This window comes from Ambystoma mexicanum, chromosome 5q (assembly GCF_040938575.1).
Source record: "Ambystoma mexicanum isolate Mex_15411 chromosome 5q, UKY_AmexF1_1, whole genome shotgun sequence".
Classification (NCBI taxonomy): Eukaryota; Metazoa; Chordata; class Amphibia; order Caudata; family Ambystomatidae; genus Ambystoma; species Ambystoma mexicanum.
This window is the reverse complement of record NC_090933.1, coordinates 106,866,303-106,883,426: the sequence shown is the minus strand read 5'-3', so window position 1 is coordinate 106,883,426 and position 17,124 is coordinate 106,866,303. Positions and strand designations below refer to the sequence as shown.

The window sequence follows — 17,124 nt, the reverse complement described above, 5'->3', positions numbered from 1 at the left end:
TGTCCTGGCAGCCAAGCTCTGGAACACTGCACCACTCATGATCAGAACACTACCCTCCTTCAACCAATTCAAACATAAAGCCAAGCTCTGGCTAGCAACATCCCACTAACAACCGCTCGTCTATTTGAACGGGCCGTCGGGGTGCTAGCTCTGTTCTGCTCCTCCCTGATTACTGCTTGATGTTGTAACGTCCTCTGTGTACTCTGGGTATAATCTGCTGGGACTGCTATGATGACTCGTCCACTATTGTTTGTAATATTACACTACCTGTATTGTAAATGGACTTCTTGTTGCTATGTCTACTACTGTAATGTAATGTAATGCTCCACTACCTGTAATGTAATGCTCTACTAATATATGCGCCCGGTTGCCCATGGGCCTGGTCTGCGCTACACAAATAAAACAAATACAAATAGTTCAAAACACCTGGAAAGTGGTAGGTTGCTGACCACTGAAGTCGCCTGTATCCTGAGATGTTTTGCTTCTGTCTTCTATTTATAGCCTCCACCAAGGCCTGGATTTCTTGCTCAATTCTCATATGTTTCTGTGGTAGAGGCTAAATGTCAATATATCAAGAGTAGTCAATGGTGAGGGATCATGGGATTCATAGTCTCACGTGCACCATCCCCATGATGTTTCTGGAATGATAGGTGACTCCTGAAGGGGGATGGAATTCCATTTGCTGATTTTGACGGCTCTGTGTAAATCTGGTGGTGGGTGTGATGTTCTTAGTGATGGATCATTTTAAAATGACTTGAACAGCCCCAGGAATACATTAAGAACATGCTTGCTGTCTAGTAGCAAGATCCTTCAACCCATGGCAGTCAAGAGGTTTTGGATTACTACTTCCATGACCTCTTAGCATTGATAATGCTGGCTTGGGCTTATGGGAGTTGTAGTCCAAAACATCTCCCTCAACCCATCCCAGCTACCCCTGCTACCCCCACACCCAACCTGTAACCATCCCAGGTACAAACCATTTGCACACCACGCCTTTGCTTTCCAGCTAGATCTCATTTGATCAATCCAGTGTCTACGTTGATCACTAACCAATCAGGAGACTGAAGGGAACGAACACAATTGATAATTAATTCATCCACAGCTCAAACTACATGGTTACTCTGTGCACACATTTTTGCACTCAAACCTCCCACTCTTAGCCTTACTTAACTCCTATCATCTTCTACTTATTCCTACTCCTCCCTCTCATCTCCCCGGCTCTTCTCCTGCGTTTCCAGTATCTCCTCTGTTACTGTTGTTCAATTTCCTTTCTCTGATCACTTTCTTCTTAGCTTCTCTGTTGCTTTACCCTCACTCCACTATCTCTTTCCCCATCATCAACTTCTCAGCGCTGTGACAGGAGCTCTTTTTCGACTGCATCTTTTATTGCTGTCATCACCTCACTTCTTCCTTCTCTTGACGCTTTCTCGTCACTTTCACCTAACTCTACCTCATCTATACTTACCACCACTCTCCTGGATACTCTGGATACTCTATACCCTTATTCCCCCTTTATTCCCTCTTTGAGATCTTCCCAGCCATGGATTAATCCCTCCCTCCGCTCATCCCAACATATTCTTTGAAAGACCGCAATGGCTCAAATCCCAATCATCTGTTGATCCCCTGTTCTTGTCCTCCTCTCACTCTGCATATGGTGCCCTAGTATTGTCTGCTAAAAAGACTACTTTACAAACCTCTGTATCTCTCTCTTTTCACCCTCGTCTTCTGTATCGTACCCTGAATCGTGTTTTATCAGTCCCTCGTCCTGATCCTGCTACCCTTCCATCTCTCACTGATTCTGACTTCGCAGAATATTTCACCAATAAAATGCCCGCTCTTCGCTCTTCTTTGTTCTCCTCTCCCACCTCTTCTTTATCCGCCACAAATCCTTCAAACCCCACGTCCTCGTTAATAACTTAATTCTCCCCTCTTAATGATTCTGATATGTCTTTGGTTCTTGCTAAAGCTAACCCAACCCCTGCGCCTTCTGATTCTCTTCCTTCCTCTCTGATTCCCTCGGTTTACTGTCTTCTTATCCCCTATCTTACGGCTCTTATTAATTCTTCTCCTTCTAATGCTGTTTTCCCTTCTTCTTTCAAACACGGGTCTATCCTTCCAATTTGGACAAAATCTTCTCTTGCCCCTCCTTTGCCTGCTAATTTCTGTCCTATTTCCCTCTTTCGTTTCTAAACTCCTTCAGCACATAGTTTATGCACAGGTTTCTCCCCATTTCTACGCTAATGCTCTTCTCCCTCCTCACAAATCTGGCTTCCGCCCTCGTCACTCCACCGAGACTGCTCTCCTTACTGTTTCTAATTCTCTTCTCACCACTCGTTCTTCTAAGCTTTCTTCTCTTCTTATTCTCTTGGTTCTTTCTGCAGCCTTTGACACTGTTGATCACACTATCCTCCTCTCCTGTTTTCATCATCTTGGCTTTTGTGGGTCTATTTTGAACTGGTTTCACTCTTAGCTTAAACTTTTTCTGTCTCTTGGCATGGCCAGTCCTCCTCTACTCATCCTCTCGCCTGTGGTGTACCCCAAGGTTCCGTCCTGGGTCCTCTACTTTTTTCTCTATGCACTATCCTGCTTGCTTCTATAATTTCTTCCTGCAGAACCTCCCATCATCTATGTCAATGATTCCCAAATCTTTCTATCATTCTCTGCTTTCACTCGTACACTCCAATCTACCATTTCTGCATGTGTTCTTGCAATTCAAGCCGGGATGACCACTCACTATCTCCACTTGAGCCCATCAAAAACAGAGATCATCTTCTTCCTTGCTTCTATCATGCCCACTTTCTTCCCACTTCTATTTCCTTTCCACCGTCTTCAATGGTACCATCGCTTACTGCCCACAATTTGCCAATAATCAAGATTCCTCTTTATTTTTCTCTGCCCATATGTGTGCTTTTTCTCGTTTCTGTCATTTTCAACTCTATAATATTTGCAAGTCCCGTCTATTCCTCTCCTCTCTTGTACTCTCTCGTCTTTTCTACTGCTCTGCTATTCTTTTTGGTCTGCCTGCTTATAAACTTTCCCATCTACGTTCAATCTATAATTCCTCTGTTCGTTTACTTCATCTTTTTTTTCTCGCGACTCAATTTCTTCTGCGTTACTTTCCATCCATTAGCTTTCTTTTAACACTTGCTTACTATATAATTTTCTTTGTATTGTTTTCAAATGCCCCTAGGGTTTTGCCTCACCTTTTCTTTCCTATCTTATCTCCCTTTTTCCCCCTTTGGTCCCGTCATGTCTCAGTCCCAATTCCTCCTATTCATCCCTCGTCCCGCCTGTGCTTCATCTCGCTTTTGCTCTTTTTCTCTTCTAACCCCTACATCTGGGAACACCCTCCCTTTTTCTATCCGTTCTAATTCTTCTTTCCCCCTTTTCAAGATTTGCCTAAAGGAACATCTGCTCTCTGCCTGATCATTATGTCTTGATGTGCTTTAAATTTGTTGTGCCGTTTTATAAATTTGTTCAGCGCTTTGGTATAAAGCGTTATCAAAATACTATAAAATACCAAATAGTGATTTGGTATAGAAGCAGAGAACCCCCAGTGTTATAATACTGAACAGTTTTAGTGGGAACATAAAACAGGGTCACCTTATGTTGATAATTGAGAATAAGTTAATCTTGCAAATACCAGGCACTTTAGCTGGTGGTCAGGACCTTCATCTAAAATTGAAATGTACTTGTAAATTTGTAGTCAATCCCAAATTACACATTACACTATGATATTGGTAGATCATTGCACTGAGGAGATTGGCCAATGCTCCTTTGCTGAAGAAGACAAGGATATTGACACAGAACAATCAATTTACAGATGGATTAAAAGAAGAGTGAAATGGCCTGAAATGTGACAATTGAAGATAAAATATAATTCTAAGATGAGGGTAGAGCAAAAGGTTTAAACAAATGAATAATTGAAAAAACAGTTTGTTTTGTTGCTAGTTGCCAGGAGATAAACAAATATGTAAGCTTATCCTTCAAGGCAATATTAGTTGCATCTATTTTCAGAGTTTTTTGCATTCAGTAAGGGACCTAGGGGCTGATTCTGGGGCACGTGCCAACGTAGAATAGTGTTCTTCCATGAAGGAAGAACACTTCCCTTACAAACGCCATACTCTGATAATGAAAGAATGTGGTGCAGGGACATGAAAGCCTCTGCTTTTGCATGTGCCTGATTTATGGCTTGACAACAGCCCAAGCAACCATCAGGAATGGAAGGCAGCCACGCGGAAGGAATACTCCTCCCAGCAGCACTGGTTTAGCACGTCTAAAAAGGAGTTAAAATACAGCACCTGTGAGGTGCCGTGAAACTCCACGGTACACTTTTCCACTTTATAAATAGAGCATTTCTTAGACTGCAGCACCACTTTTCTAGTTTAATGAACATTTTAGAAAACCTTAGATTAGAAAAGTGGCAGTATATTAAGAAATGCTCGCAATGCCACTGGAGCCCGTTTCCCCCTGCTTCCCCCACAATGAGAGATGTTTGCAGCTTTTGCTGCTGGAGAGCAAACATCTCCCCTCAAATGCTTCCACCCACTTCAGAATGGTGGTGCTGTAATCTGGAGGGGAGAATGTCATATTTCCACACTCTTTTGATCATGAGCTCAGAATCGGGCCCTAGTGACTCATTACGGTAACAGAAAACAGACTCTCTTTCCCAATGCAGCCCGGTCCTGTGCAAATTGTTTAATGCAGTAATTAGCTCAAATTTGGCATGCGTTACGGCCCTTGCTTCGCTCAGACCTGTAAGTATGGGCCCCAGGGCATTACCGCAGCGGTAAAGCCCCCCTGCTCTCGGTTTATTGCTTAACTGTATGATAAATACCTTTTAACTTGTTGTGATGAAATGTCTTTTAAATGTTGTTTGTAACTGTTTTATGGCTTTGTGCCGAATAAAGTGCTATTGAATTGAATTGAATTGAGTAATAGATGTTTCTTCATAACAAAGGGTGTCAATGATTGTTTTACTTGATTGCTAGGGAGCCAACGACTGCAAACTGTTCAGAATGGTACGGATCTGTGGCATCAGGGCTGGCATGGCGATCATAGTGATGTTAGTGGGATATGAATCAATGAGACCGTAGATGAATTCACTCCATGGACCCACTACACTGTGGGGGTAAAGGAGTGTGAATGACATGTTGAGAGGGAAAGGTTGGGTTGCTTTTGTAGCAGTGAAGCTAGATGGTGTGGAGCCTATTGCAGCACAGATCCTGTTACGTGCATGTTCTTAATTTTGTCGGCCAATAATTCGAGGATTGTACCTGGTATAATTCAATATTTCCATTATTTTTTAAATTCTTTATTTTTGGCCAACAACAATGCTGCAAATTAGTGAAAATATATAATCATATATATGATAAGACTGCAGCATTACTGGGACACCATCTATATAAAACTCTATAATCACCATGGCATTGCAGTTTCCAGAGGGAGCACACACCATGCCTGCCATTGTGGAGAATATGGACCACATGGTAGGATACCAATGTGTCAGCATTCACCGTTCGTGGTGGCGTGAAGATGAAGACAAAAAGCCTAGCCGATTACATGTTGCCCTCAACTGTTTAAGGATGTCCCCCCCCCCATATTGTTCTTTTCTAGGATCATCGCATAAATGGCACTTGAAGTTTGAATTCTAGATTTGATTTCGAGGATCACCATACATGCGTCATATTTTTAGGGACGGCCAATGCTGTGCGGCACCTGCACACCCATTATCTTGATACAATTGAATGTAAAATCAAGATCTGGGAATATCCCTTTTCACCCGCAGCAATATATAAATCCCATCCTCCTAAACCTCACTTGTGACACATAGATAATCATCTACATCTAGAGAGCAGGTGAGAGAGAAAGAGAGAGACAGGTGGAGTGAGGATAGGCAGACAGACATGAGGTATCATTTCTTGCTATAGTCTCAGGTAGCCCGCAGCAAGGATACAGATTTCACCATTGCAGCCGTGTGAGGCACCACGGACCGAAAAGAGAATTTAATAGACACATAGAATAAAGCTTGTATCATCCAGTGTTATAACCTAGAAATAAGGACATGCAATATTCCAATGGAGTCTGAGACCCCAGGCCATTGGGATGTTTGGTCAACTTTCCAAATATGGACAATGGACCCCTTCGACAAGAAGGAGATAGTGTCGTTCATTAGGAAACTAAATAACTCTAGAGCTAGCGGCCCGCTTGGAGTAACAAACAGGCTAATGAAAAATAACCCCAACCTATGGGCTGAGATTATGTATAATCTCTTTGAGCAAATAGCTCAAACTGGTATCTGTCCTGCCTCATGGCATAATGCTATTGTAATCCTGATTCATAAAACCGGAGATAGAGGATTACCAAAGAATTATCGTCCCATGTCCTTAGTAGACACTACATCAAAGGTATTTGCCTTGCTTTGTTGCAAAAAGGGGCATTTGGGGCAACGCGCTTGAACATCCTGAAAACTGTGTTTAGGAAAGGTATCGCTACAATCCAGAGTGGATTGACACTTCACGGCTGTCTCTCGGAAGTTGAAAGTAGAGAACCAAAAAACCTATACGTTGCAACCATCGATCTGTCAGCAGCATTCGATACCGTAGACCTAGCTCGCCTGTGGGAAAAGTTAGAGAGATGGGGTATCGATAAAGGCTTGCTTGGTATGACTCAAATGTTATACTCTGACAACAACACGCAAGTGAGACAAAGTACCCATCAAGGAATATCCCGGTAACAAGGGGGTACAACAAGACTAAGTAATGCAGCCACTCTTTTTAACTTGTACCTATCCGATATATGGGAGGAGGCAACTAAATGGGAAGGATACGCACCTTGATTGGTAGATCTGAGAGTAGGGTGCATGGCATATGCTGACGACCTAGTGATGGTAGAATACCCCCCCGTACCCTTGTCAGGCTTGCAGACCTGCTTAACTGGCACAATGAAATACCTTGCTGGCAATCATCTGACAGTGAACCCAGCAAAATCCTACATAATGACCTGTAGCAAGAGAAAAATAAAAACTCATTACACAAGGAAGACAAAACAAGGTACCCATCCAGAGAGTAGAATGTATACGATACCTCGGATATTTAGTTTCCTTCAAGCAGCGGAAAAGAATTGATGAAATCAAAATTGAATAAAAGGTAGGAGCCTATTTATCCCTGCTAAAGGCAGTCAAACAGGAATTCTGTGAGTTCTGGCTACTACCAATGATCGAATTCTACAGATCAAAAACCTCTGCAACTGTGTTATACGGTTGTGAATGACTAAGTACAAACAACAGGAAATGCTTTGATAGAATGGAAGGCAGGATCTTGAAAAGTCTTTTGGGTCTCCCACGTTCGGTGGCAGTGAGTGGCATTTGGTTAGAACTGGGTCTGGTCTCCTAGTGGGCACAAATGATGAAGCGGGTGCTATCCCTCCTCTTTAAACTGTCTAGAGCAGAGAAAACTCACACTGACCTTTATCTGTTTAACATGATGCTAAAAGAGCAGAACCCATTTCTATGCAACGTCATTTATGGTTCAGCTTGATATCAGCGACCTTATCGCTGAACGCTCATTAAAGGTAAAGATAAGGAGTTGGGACACCATTGCTGATGCGCAGGATCTGACGGGGCTGGAACTGTGCAGAGGAAGTGAAATAGATGACATAGCAGGCCGCGAGGTAACATTGTACATAAAGACATTCCCATCAGCTAAATATAGAGACTGGCACCTCACATTCAGACTCAATTGCCTTCCAGCGCTGGAAGCAATAGGACCTAAATTAGGAATCATTGAAGATCTGAGAAGCTGTAGATTGTGTTGTGATGAGTTGGAATCTCTGAAACACTTGGCATTGTGCTGTCCAGAGACGATGCCTGCGAGGATTGATCATTTTAGAACCTTCATAAATTGGCCGTCCTCAGTAATGTCATCAGAATTCTGGTGCAGGCTCATGACAACTAATCCACTACCACTCACGCTGCTCTAGTTAAGTTTCTGATGATAACCTTTTGCTAAGATTGAAATGGTAATCTCTCCTGCTAATCCTGAGGTGCAAAATAGCATCTAACAAGCACATGATTGTGTTAAAACCACTGCAATATTGTTGTCTTTTTTGTCTCTATTTTCCTCTTTTATGTTTTTTAATTTTTGTTGCTGTCTCATCCTTCTTATGTTGCTATGACAGCTTATTATTTTGAATTATTGCTGTTGGATGTAAAAGCTTCAAGGACTGTGAGTGATGCAGAAAAGCATGGGGACATTATGCCATTTTTTAATGATATATGATGATGTCAATAAGTTATTCTGATTTAATGTAAAAGTGCATTGTGTACTAAAAACATTTGTTTGAAATAAAAAAAAAATATATGGACATTGTAAATTTGGTGGATTACAAGAAGAAATCCAGATGTCATATGGATTAAGACATTGCCCTGCAATATCTGTTGTGCAATAGAGAAGAAAGACCAAATGAGGCATTGGTTACAGCTGTGTAATTGCTGTGCTAATTGATTAGCTTCATAGAGCATTTGCCAGGGTTTGGGTTTCACCTTCACTACAACTGTTAGAGCGATATGAAGGCAGAGTGTCCTTTCCACCAACAAGGTGTTCCAGGCACCAGCATGCAGTGAGGAAATGTGCCATCATGTATAACCGGGGTCATTCCCTCCAGGCTCTTGCTGAAATATTTTTTTGTTGCGAGGGCACCTATTATAGACACCATACAAAAAAAAGAAGGGTTAAAAAATGAAGTGGCTAGTAACTATTATACCATTACTTACCGAGACTTATACCAAGTACATTTCATTTGTTGAGTCCTTCTTCCTACTTATTGATTGTGACTTGATAGTTATATTAGCACATGTAAGGGGCACATCTGGCAAAACACCCATATGCACCCAAGAGGTAAGCAAAACAAAACTATGTGCATTGGTTGATTATGGCTAAATCAGGCATTAAAAGTGGCTATTTTTCTACGGACTACTTTTTTAGGTTTTGACCATTTCAATGGACTAGGGCCCTTTGTACGTTCAATGCAAACGACCAAATGACCTGATGCAGCAACAGAGAACACTTTTGGAAATCAACCTGTTATGGGTCCATTTTAGATCTCACAGGATAGACCCAGCTATCAGTCCACATCAGCGTTCTATGATGACCTCGCGCCCATCCCTACTACTACCAATTCTTTCACAAGAATGCATTCTTCCACAGAGTGATGTTTATTGCAAAGGTATTGGCTACCGTATTTCTTCTTGTTAATGCAATACACCAAAGATTACCTGATGCCTGTGTCTGGTTCCTTTTAACTACTTGACTATAACACATTCCTATGTATATTGGGGGAACATGCTGGCCCTTAGTACAGAGTCTAATGGTCTGATGCCATCAATGGTAGCATTTGCCAATTTGGGAAAAACAAAAGAGGTGATGGCTGGAAGGTTTAGAATGAATCTTCATTTTTGGCATTGCTCTGGATATCCCTCCAGACCATCGTTCTTTGCTTGCCAAGATATTACAAAAACGGAAAGACCATAAATCTAGCTTGGTCTCACCCCAAAAGGACCAGTCCAGCCCGAACTGCTTGGTCACATCTATTATGCATGAGACCACAAGCATCCCCCAACATGTTTCAGCCTCATTGGGCATCATTAGGGAGGAGTAGCTTATGTCTCTAAGCCAAACAGGCACAGTACCCACGTCTGGCCATACCCGTCCCACTCGGGGTAACTATAGCAAAACAAAAGAGGTTATGGCTGGAATGTTTAGAATTGAAGCCAACTTGCCACCTCTTCTTATTGGAATGTATCTGAAAATTAGGTATATTTAAGATCATTGGGAAAGTCCCTTTTATTTATATTTTTATTTGTGATGTGGTTTACTTACAAACCTTTCATAACTAAATACAGAAATCCACTATGAATAAAATAAATAGCTTTCCAAGACAATTTGTAATGTAATTTAATTAAAAATCTAAGTAATGCAATTATTAAAGACATTTGATCGCCCATCATAAAAAATCCATAAAGAATGCATTGAGAACAACGTAAAAATGCATGCTTATTTCTAAAATGGAGAATTCGCAAATTCTGAGTCTTATCACAGTCTAATATAAGGTGCTTTGTTGTCACCAATTGATTAGGTGGTCTGTCTAATCTGCAGATTTGTTAATCTTTCTCACTATTTGTTCTTGGACCCAGTAATTCCAGAGTAGGTATAAGGTTAAAACAAAATCTCAGATATAATAAAATAAAACAAGGAGGGAGAAATCTGATTATACACAGTTACAATTGCTGTCATTTCATAGCTCTAAGCGTATAATAGCACAAGAACAAATGTCATTTTTAATAAATGTTTATGAAAAGAATGAGGGAAGATGTACAGTACCTCCTACTAATCATTTTCTTTTGAATGATTAAAGGAATCTCCATCATCCTAATCTTGGTGAAAAATGAGTGGTCATTTTATAAGAAGGAAAATAAAACCAAAAGAAACACATTCCTTCACCACTTCCAAAGGATCTTTGCCTAGAGTCCAATGATAATGTGAAAATCTTGCAGAATTGGCAAATGTTGACTTTTGGGTATTAAAGACAAGGTTATTTCTTTCAGCGTCGGTTACCAATGCAGTTAACTTGTGCTTCAACCCAATAGGGGTTTTGTTGAAAAGGATAATGTTGTCTGCATATTCCAACTATGATAGGTGTAAATAGTCCAACTGGAAAGGAAAAGAATTAGTCCTGTCCATAACCTTTTTAATGTGTGAGATATAAAGATTGAACAACTCAGGAGCTAGAACACATCCCTGATACTACCCTTCTAATGTAGGGATTTCACTTGATGGTTCGTCCCCATATCTAACCTACCCTGAACCCTTTTATTACTATGTAAGAGTACGAGCATCTGTAGGAGTCTTTACAACATTTTCCAGTTCTCAATGTGTTCCATAAGACAGTTCGATTGGCATGGTCAAAAGCTGCTGACAGGTCTAAACAGAAAACACACCAAAGAGGTCAACCACATCACATCATTTCAAAACAGAGACCCACACGTGGGATCCACATTGAACAACAAAAAACATGGATCCCTCTATACTTAAACAAATTATGTGGAAATCAGAAAACGATTAATCTTGATAGATAGAAGAATGTCATGTTATACAAAGCAAATATATAAGGTTCATTTGCATGTTGTAGTCAAAGAAAGATGAGGGAAAAACATAATTACAATATAATATGAACACAACAGATGCACAGAAGAAAAACAAATGTGTCAACATCTTTGGAGAAAAACCCTAAAACCTTAGTGCCCAACTCCAAAGCAACGTACAAGACCAAAAAAAAGTGCTACCAAAAAGTAAAAATGTAGACAGACTAAAACACACACCAACATGGAATAGCCTATCAAATTGCTATGCAATATAGCACACATGTCTGTTGAATACTCAAAGAAAGCTCTAAGTCAATGTCAGCCTGACACATATTATTCTATTCTCAAATGTGTATCCCACATGAACATCTGAACTGGTTACAGAGGGCACACAATATGACAGTCAGGTTGATTTCTAAAATACCAAAATCCTCCACAATGTCTGTCCTGCGCCACTCTCTCCATTGGCTGTCAGTAGATGATAGAATTGATTTTAAGATCTTTCGTTGATCTTTTGTTTGATATTTGGCAAATAAATTGATGCGTTACCAATCATTTCGAACATTGTGCTCAGTTAACAGACTATTCTTGGTGGTTCCGCCTTCCCGTTGCATCTCCAGGGGCGATAGACGGTTTGCGGTATTCGGCCCTAAATTATGCAATAGCCTTCCTTCAGAGCTCAGGAAGAAGGAAAAATTCATCCAGTTTCGTAAATCTTGGAAAACCTTTCTCTTTAAATAATGGAATTAAGAGCGGCGATGGCTGGAATATGTGTTCATGTCTGAAATTAGGGAGCCTTTGCAAATAAGAACCATCTGCGCCTAGATGTTATGTTATGTTAAAGGATATTTATACAGTGGTCCACTGGGGCTCTTGCAGTAAATTCTCCTCACTCGCGTGCTACAAATATTTCAATCAATCAGTCAACCACATGTGTGAAATTATTACCCTAAGGAAAGATAAATTGGGTAACCAACACACGTCTATCCCAGCTGATATGATGTTTGGGAATAACCAACTTTGATCCAATATTGCCTACTTGAGTTTTGGCTGAAAATGCCCAGTAACTTGAGATAACTTGAGAGGGCCCAGCCTTCTTCAAGGCATGGCAAACGTCGAAGGGATGATGTTGGCCTTCAAGTATTCCTTTAACAAATGTCCATGTAGCTCTGTGCAGAATGCTTTTTTCGTAGGTCCAAGCAATCTATCAGAGATTGTCGTGTCTACCTCTACGTTGGTCAGTAAATTGTCAAATTATCAAAAATAGAAGGCAGTTATTATCTGTGCCTCAGTAAAGCTTAAAGTTTCAGACTCCGCCATGTGTAGAAGTGGCTGGAAAAAGGGTGGGAGAGGGGAGACCTGTGTATCAATAAGTGATCATATTGTGCTGTCTGCTAGGAGTGTCTGAATGACATGTTGCCCAAAGACTACCTACGCAGTGAAGTGGGCAAATGTAATAATACATTTCGAAGCACGTAAACGCATTAGAAATTAATTCAAAATATACAGACAATTAAAATGTTTAAATCATTGTAAATGTTGATGAACAATATAGCAATCGTTGAGATTAACAATATTTAATGTCATGCTCAAAAAAATCTTTATGAATAGTGTGGGGTGACCAGATGTCCCGGTTTTCCCGAGACAGTTCCGGGAAATTGCCCCGCGTCCTACTATCAACCCCTCTTTTTTTCTGCAGAGCCACGTATGGCGGGACCACCCAAATAGCACATGTGCACTATAGAAGACTACTTCACATTACATCACTTTACATTCACTTTGGGGAAATGCATGACTACCAGTTCCACAATGGCGAGTGAAAACCAGAACTGGATTACCCTCCCTCAAATGGAATGGAGCTTGTGGGCAAATATGCAGTATGCAAATCTGCAGCATGATACAACAGGAAATATATTGCGTTATTGAATCACCAAAATGCTTTTTTTTCCCTAGACATCTTTTAAACCTCAACTAAAGCCTATGTTGATGCATAAGCGTGGCACATGAAAGCGCTCAGCAAAATTTTGTGGGCGAAGAAGCCTTTTATAAAATATATAACTCCACTAAGGTTAATCTTCTGCAATCCTCTATGCAGCTCCTTATGAAGAAATGAGAGCAACTTATTTGTCCCTATGCATAGCATTAGTGGACTGGCTAGTGGCTAAATGGCTGGGCTGCGCTTGCCAGTCATATCATCATTATTATTACAATGCTCGCCAGCGCATCAATGTGCCTTTGCCACCTTGTGAAAGTGTGCCGGCATACTTAAAACTAGTATGCAGTCCTGATTGGTTCTGTGCTTATCTGGCAATTTGCAACAGGGTCATATGTTGCAGCAGTACCACCGCGCAGTCTTTCGCAGAGTGTCAGGGGCTGCACACCAAGGGACACACGTTCAGGGTCATGCAGAGAGCGGGCAGGGCTGTGCGGGCTGGGGCGGCGGACTCGATCCTTCGACACAAACGCTTTGGGTTCCAACCAAAGCCCCCGTGCAAACAAGATTATCAAAAGGGTACCCTGAAACCATGTGCCTTTTGAAGTGGTCGGGCAGTCGACCGGTAAAAAGGGAGGCGACTTTTTTTCCCTACCACTAAAATTCATTCCCCATAATTCTATGAGGGGTATAGTTATATATTATTACCTCCAGTCCTAGAATATTTGAAGAAAGTGTTTGATTTTCTGGAGGGAGCGTTTTTAGGGAAATGTCGCCACCTTGCGGCCATTTCCCCGGCGACTTTATCACTGGATACCTTTGAGAGTTGGTTATAAACTGTCTATGCGGACAAATTTTACTATGTGCTGCACTCCTTGAAATTGAACGCCATCCTCTCACACCATATGTGCCACACACTGAATGCATAAACGCATTTGACAGAAGGTTGCTCTCTGCAAGAGTTTAACACAGCTCATGCGGTGGGGCAAAAAGTGATCAGGCCTTCAGCCGTCTCGTGCACCCTTTCAAGATTAGGTCCCACTTTGTCCTTATTGACAGAATCTGGTCATTAGCCACAGGAAGCAAACATGATACTTGTTGCAATCTCTACCCAAAAATGAGCAGCAGAAGAATCCTTTCCTAGCACCAATTGTCATGATTCTGAATTTTTGTATGTCTCATATTTCCAGTGGAACCTTAATAGCAATTGGTGTCCTGCCTCTCTAAAAATTCTCCTAAACAAGCAAGGAATATGCTTGCTGGCAGCCAATCATGCAGCCTGCCTCCCCTGGTTGAAACCGTTTCCACTAGTCATGGTTGGAGGCACCAAGGCCAGATTAGAGAAACTTTACACCGGTGCAGGTGCAAAGTTCCATGGAATTAGCACTTGGGCAAAGTTTGATGTAAATTCTTCTAATGTGTCCCAATGTTTTGAAAAATAGGGCAAACTTTGCCTTAGTGCTAATACCGTGCAACTTTGCACTTGCACCGGTGCAACGTTTCTGTAATCTGGCGATAAGTATTCTCTTCTTTTTGCGACTGGTATGGATATCCATAGCTTGGTATTATCTTTAATTTTTTAATGTGCAACAATCATGTCTCTTCCAGGTATCTTGTCTTCAAGAAGTCAGCAAAGGATTCTGGGGAATCTCGTGTTGTGATGAAGGGATGAATCAACAATCAGCACAGATCGAAACCAAGTTCTGAGATTCTATGGCTTGGCTGTTTCGTCTGATTTTGTTTGCATTTCACACACGTTATTTTCACTGCGAGGCATTGCTATAATCCAGGCGTCTGCAATTTTTGGTGCTCCAGATGTTTTGGACTACAGCAACCATCAGTCCTATCCAGCTTAATCAGCTGCAAGGGATCATGGGAATCATAGTACATAACAGCTGGCGATACACATGTTGAAAAACCCTGATTGTAGGTGATTTTCATTGCTCTTAATCTAATTGAGCAGTTTAATGATTAATAGGATCAAGTACCTTAGGGAATTCATGGAAAACACAATAAAAACCTGACAAAAAAGGGAGTACAAGTGATGAGTCGGTGGTAGTGTTTGAAGTTGAGTGCAGGGTTTGGAAGGGATGAGATTTGTGGGGGGATTCCCCAGACATAAAAGCCTTTGAAAGTTGAAAAGCACCAAGTAACTAATAATAGAAAGATCACTGTGACCGCTCATCGTGTCTACAGAGGTCTCGCCGGCCTTCTCGCGTGCCAACCAGCAACGTATTCCTCATTTGGGAACCCTCCACCCGACTCCAGGCCCAGCACGCTTAACTACTCACCTTGACAAAGACCTCCATGGTCGAAACACGCGTCAGCACGCTTTATGCTACCCGGCACTCTGTATGCTATTAATACAGGGCACAGTATTATCATTTCTTCGCTTTATATACAAAACCGAAACAGGTCACATTATCCGAGGTCCTGCGCCTGAGTGCACATGGTTCTTACCGCCCTCTTCTTAATAATAGAACAAACAGTATTTTTCTAAATGAATGTATAGTGACTGATGTTAAAGAAAAGAAATAACATTGTGATGATCTATATAAAGTATTCACGAATTTAGTGGAATTCATGCCGGAAGACAAGATTATGGTTTAGAACTGTTGTGACCATATGTTTAACCATTAAGGTTACATTTTGGATCATTTGAATATTTATCTTCAATATTTACGCACACATCCACTAAGTAATACATGCCGGATACATGCCGGAGTTATCGTCGTTACCTACTGCGGACCCTCAACACAGAAATACTCAACAGGTCCGGGTAATGAACGCAGAGCTCTTTTTGACAATACATCAGGCTGCGTTCTGGGATAAGCTATGGTTGCCATATTTGGAGCAGCTATAGGTCCTCTTCTTCAGTTAGTGGGTTCCTTCCTCGAAAAGATGGCAGAGAAAACTGAGTGCTCTCTTCGGACATCACCGCCAAGTTAGTTCCCAAAAATGTACACCCCGGCAGAGCCACCTCAGCTTTCCTGTCTTCCGGGGTTGATAAACTCATGCCACTGCACTGATTCATAATAACACATTTGGCAGGGGCCTGTAGGCTCACCAGATATTTTGGACTACAACATCCATCAGCTTTCTCCAGCATAGTCAAGGTGAGGGATAATGGGAGTTGTAGTCCCCAACAACTGGAGAGCCAAATGTTGTAGACACCTGATATGTTGTCACAGTGGTAAAGCACTGGATTATTCTGGTATCAAAAGGTATATGAATAGTTATAGTATTATTATTATAAAAACATACATGATAAAGAAGTCCTGATGCATAAAGACCGCCTCGATCGCTGATTGAAAGTTCTTTACAAAGGGCCATGAAACCAAATGTAAAGACCCCCCAGATAACCCCAAAAGAGTGCAGAGGGCAAATGAAGAAAAGAAGTGAGAGAAAAAAACAAACTCAATTTTTAAACATAAATGCTAAGGCCGATCAGATGCAACATCCTTTTCATGGCTGTTTTCCGCTCTGTGAGTTCAGAGTTGAGACAGGGGGTGGAGATTCGCTGTAACACAAGCCACCGAGATGGTGCGTTCCCCACCTGGAAACCTTTGTGAACGAAAATGTAACAACTTGGGGCCCGATTGTCTAAGATTTGCTATAATTTGTGCAAACACTAGTTCTGCACTTGTGCAATTTGAAATGGAGCAAATCCATTTTGTACTAATCTATGTTACATAAAGATTTTCGCACCCAGGTTAAAACTGGGCAGTCATATTTTTGCACTATCTTTGTACCATGACAGAAAAAAAAGAACAGATTTTGGGCCCGATTCAGGGAATATTTGCTCGGTTTAAAGTGACTTTGCACTGCTGAAAAGTGACTTTGCACTGCCGCACAAACCCTGATTCATGGAACTGAGCAAATTGTATTTTTGCATGCAAAGTCAGTGCAAAATATTGTTTTCAGTACAAAATGAACTTTGCACTCAGTGTGCACTATGCACTCACTTTCCCACTGGAAAAGTGGAGCAACACTTGTTCTTTATTGAATGAACAGAAAACATGTGAATCCCTGTGTTTGCTCAGGTTCAGAA

General features: G+C 41.3%; 1 protein-coding gene across 1 annotated transcript in view; it reads left to right on the top strand.

Annotated features, from left to right (window-relative positions):
• GABBR2 (gamma-aminobutyric acid type B receptor subunit 2) overlaps positions 1–17,124 on the top strand; it is a 2,296,575-nt gene that overhangs the window by 17,427 nt on the left and 2,262,024 nt on the right. The window lies entirely within an intron of this gene.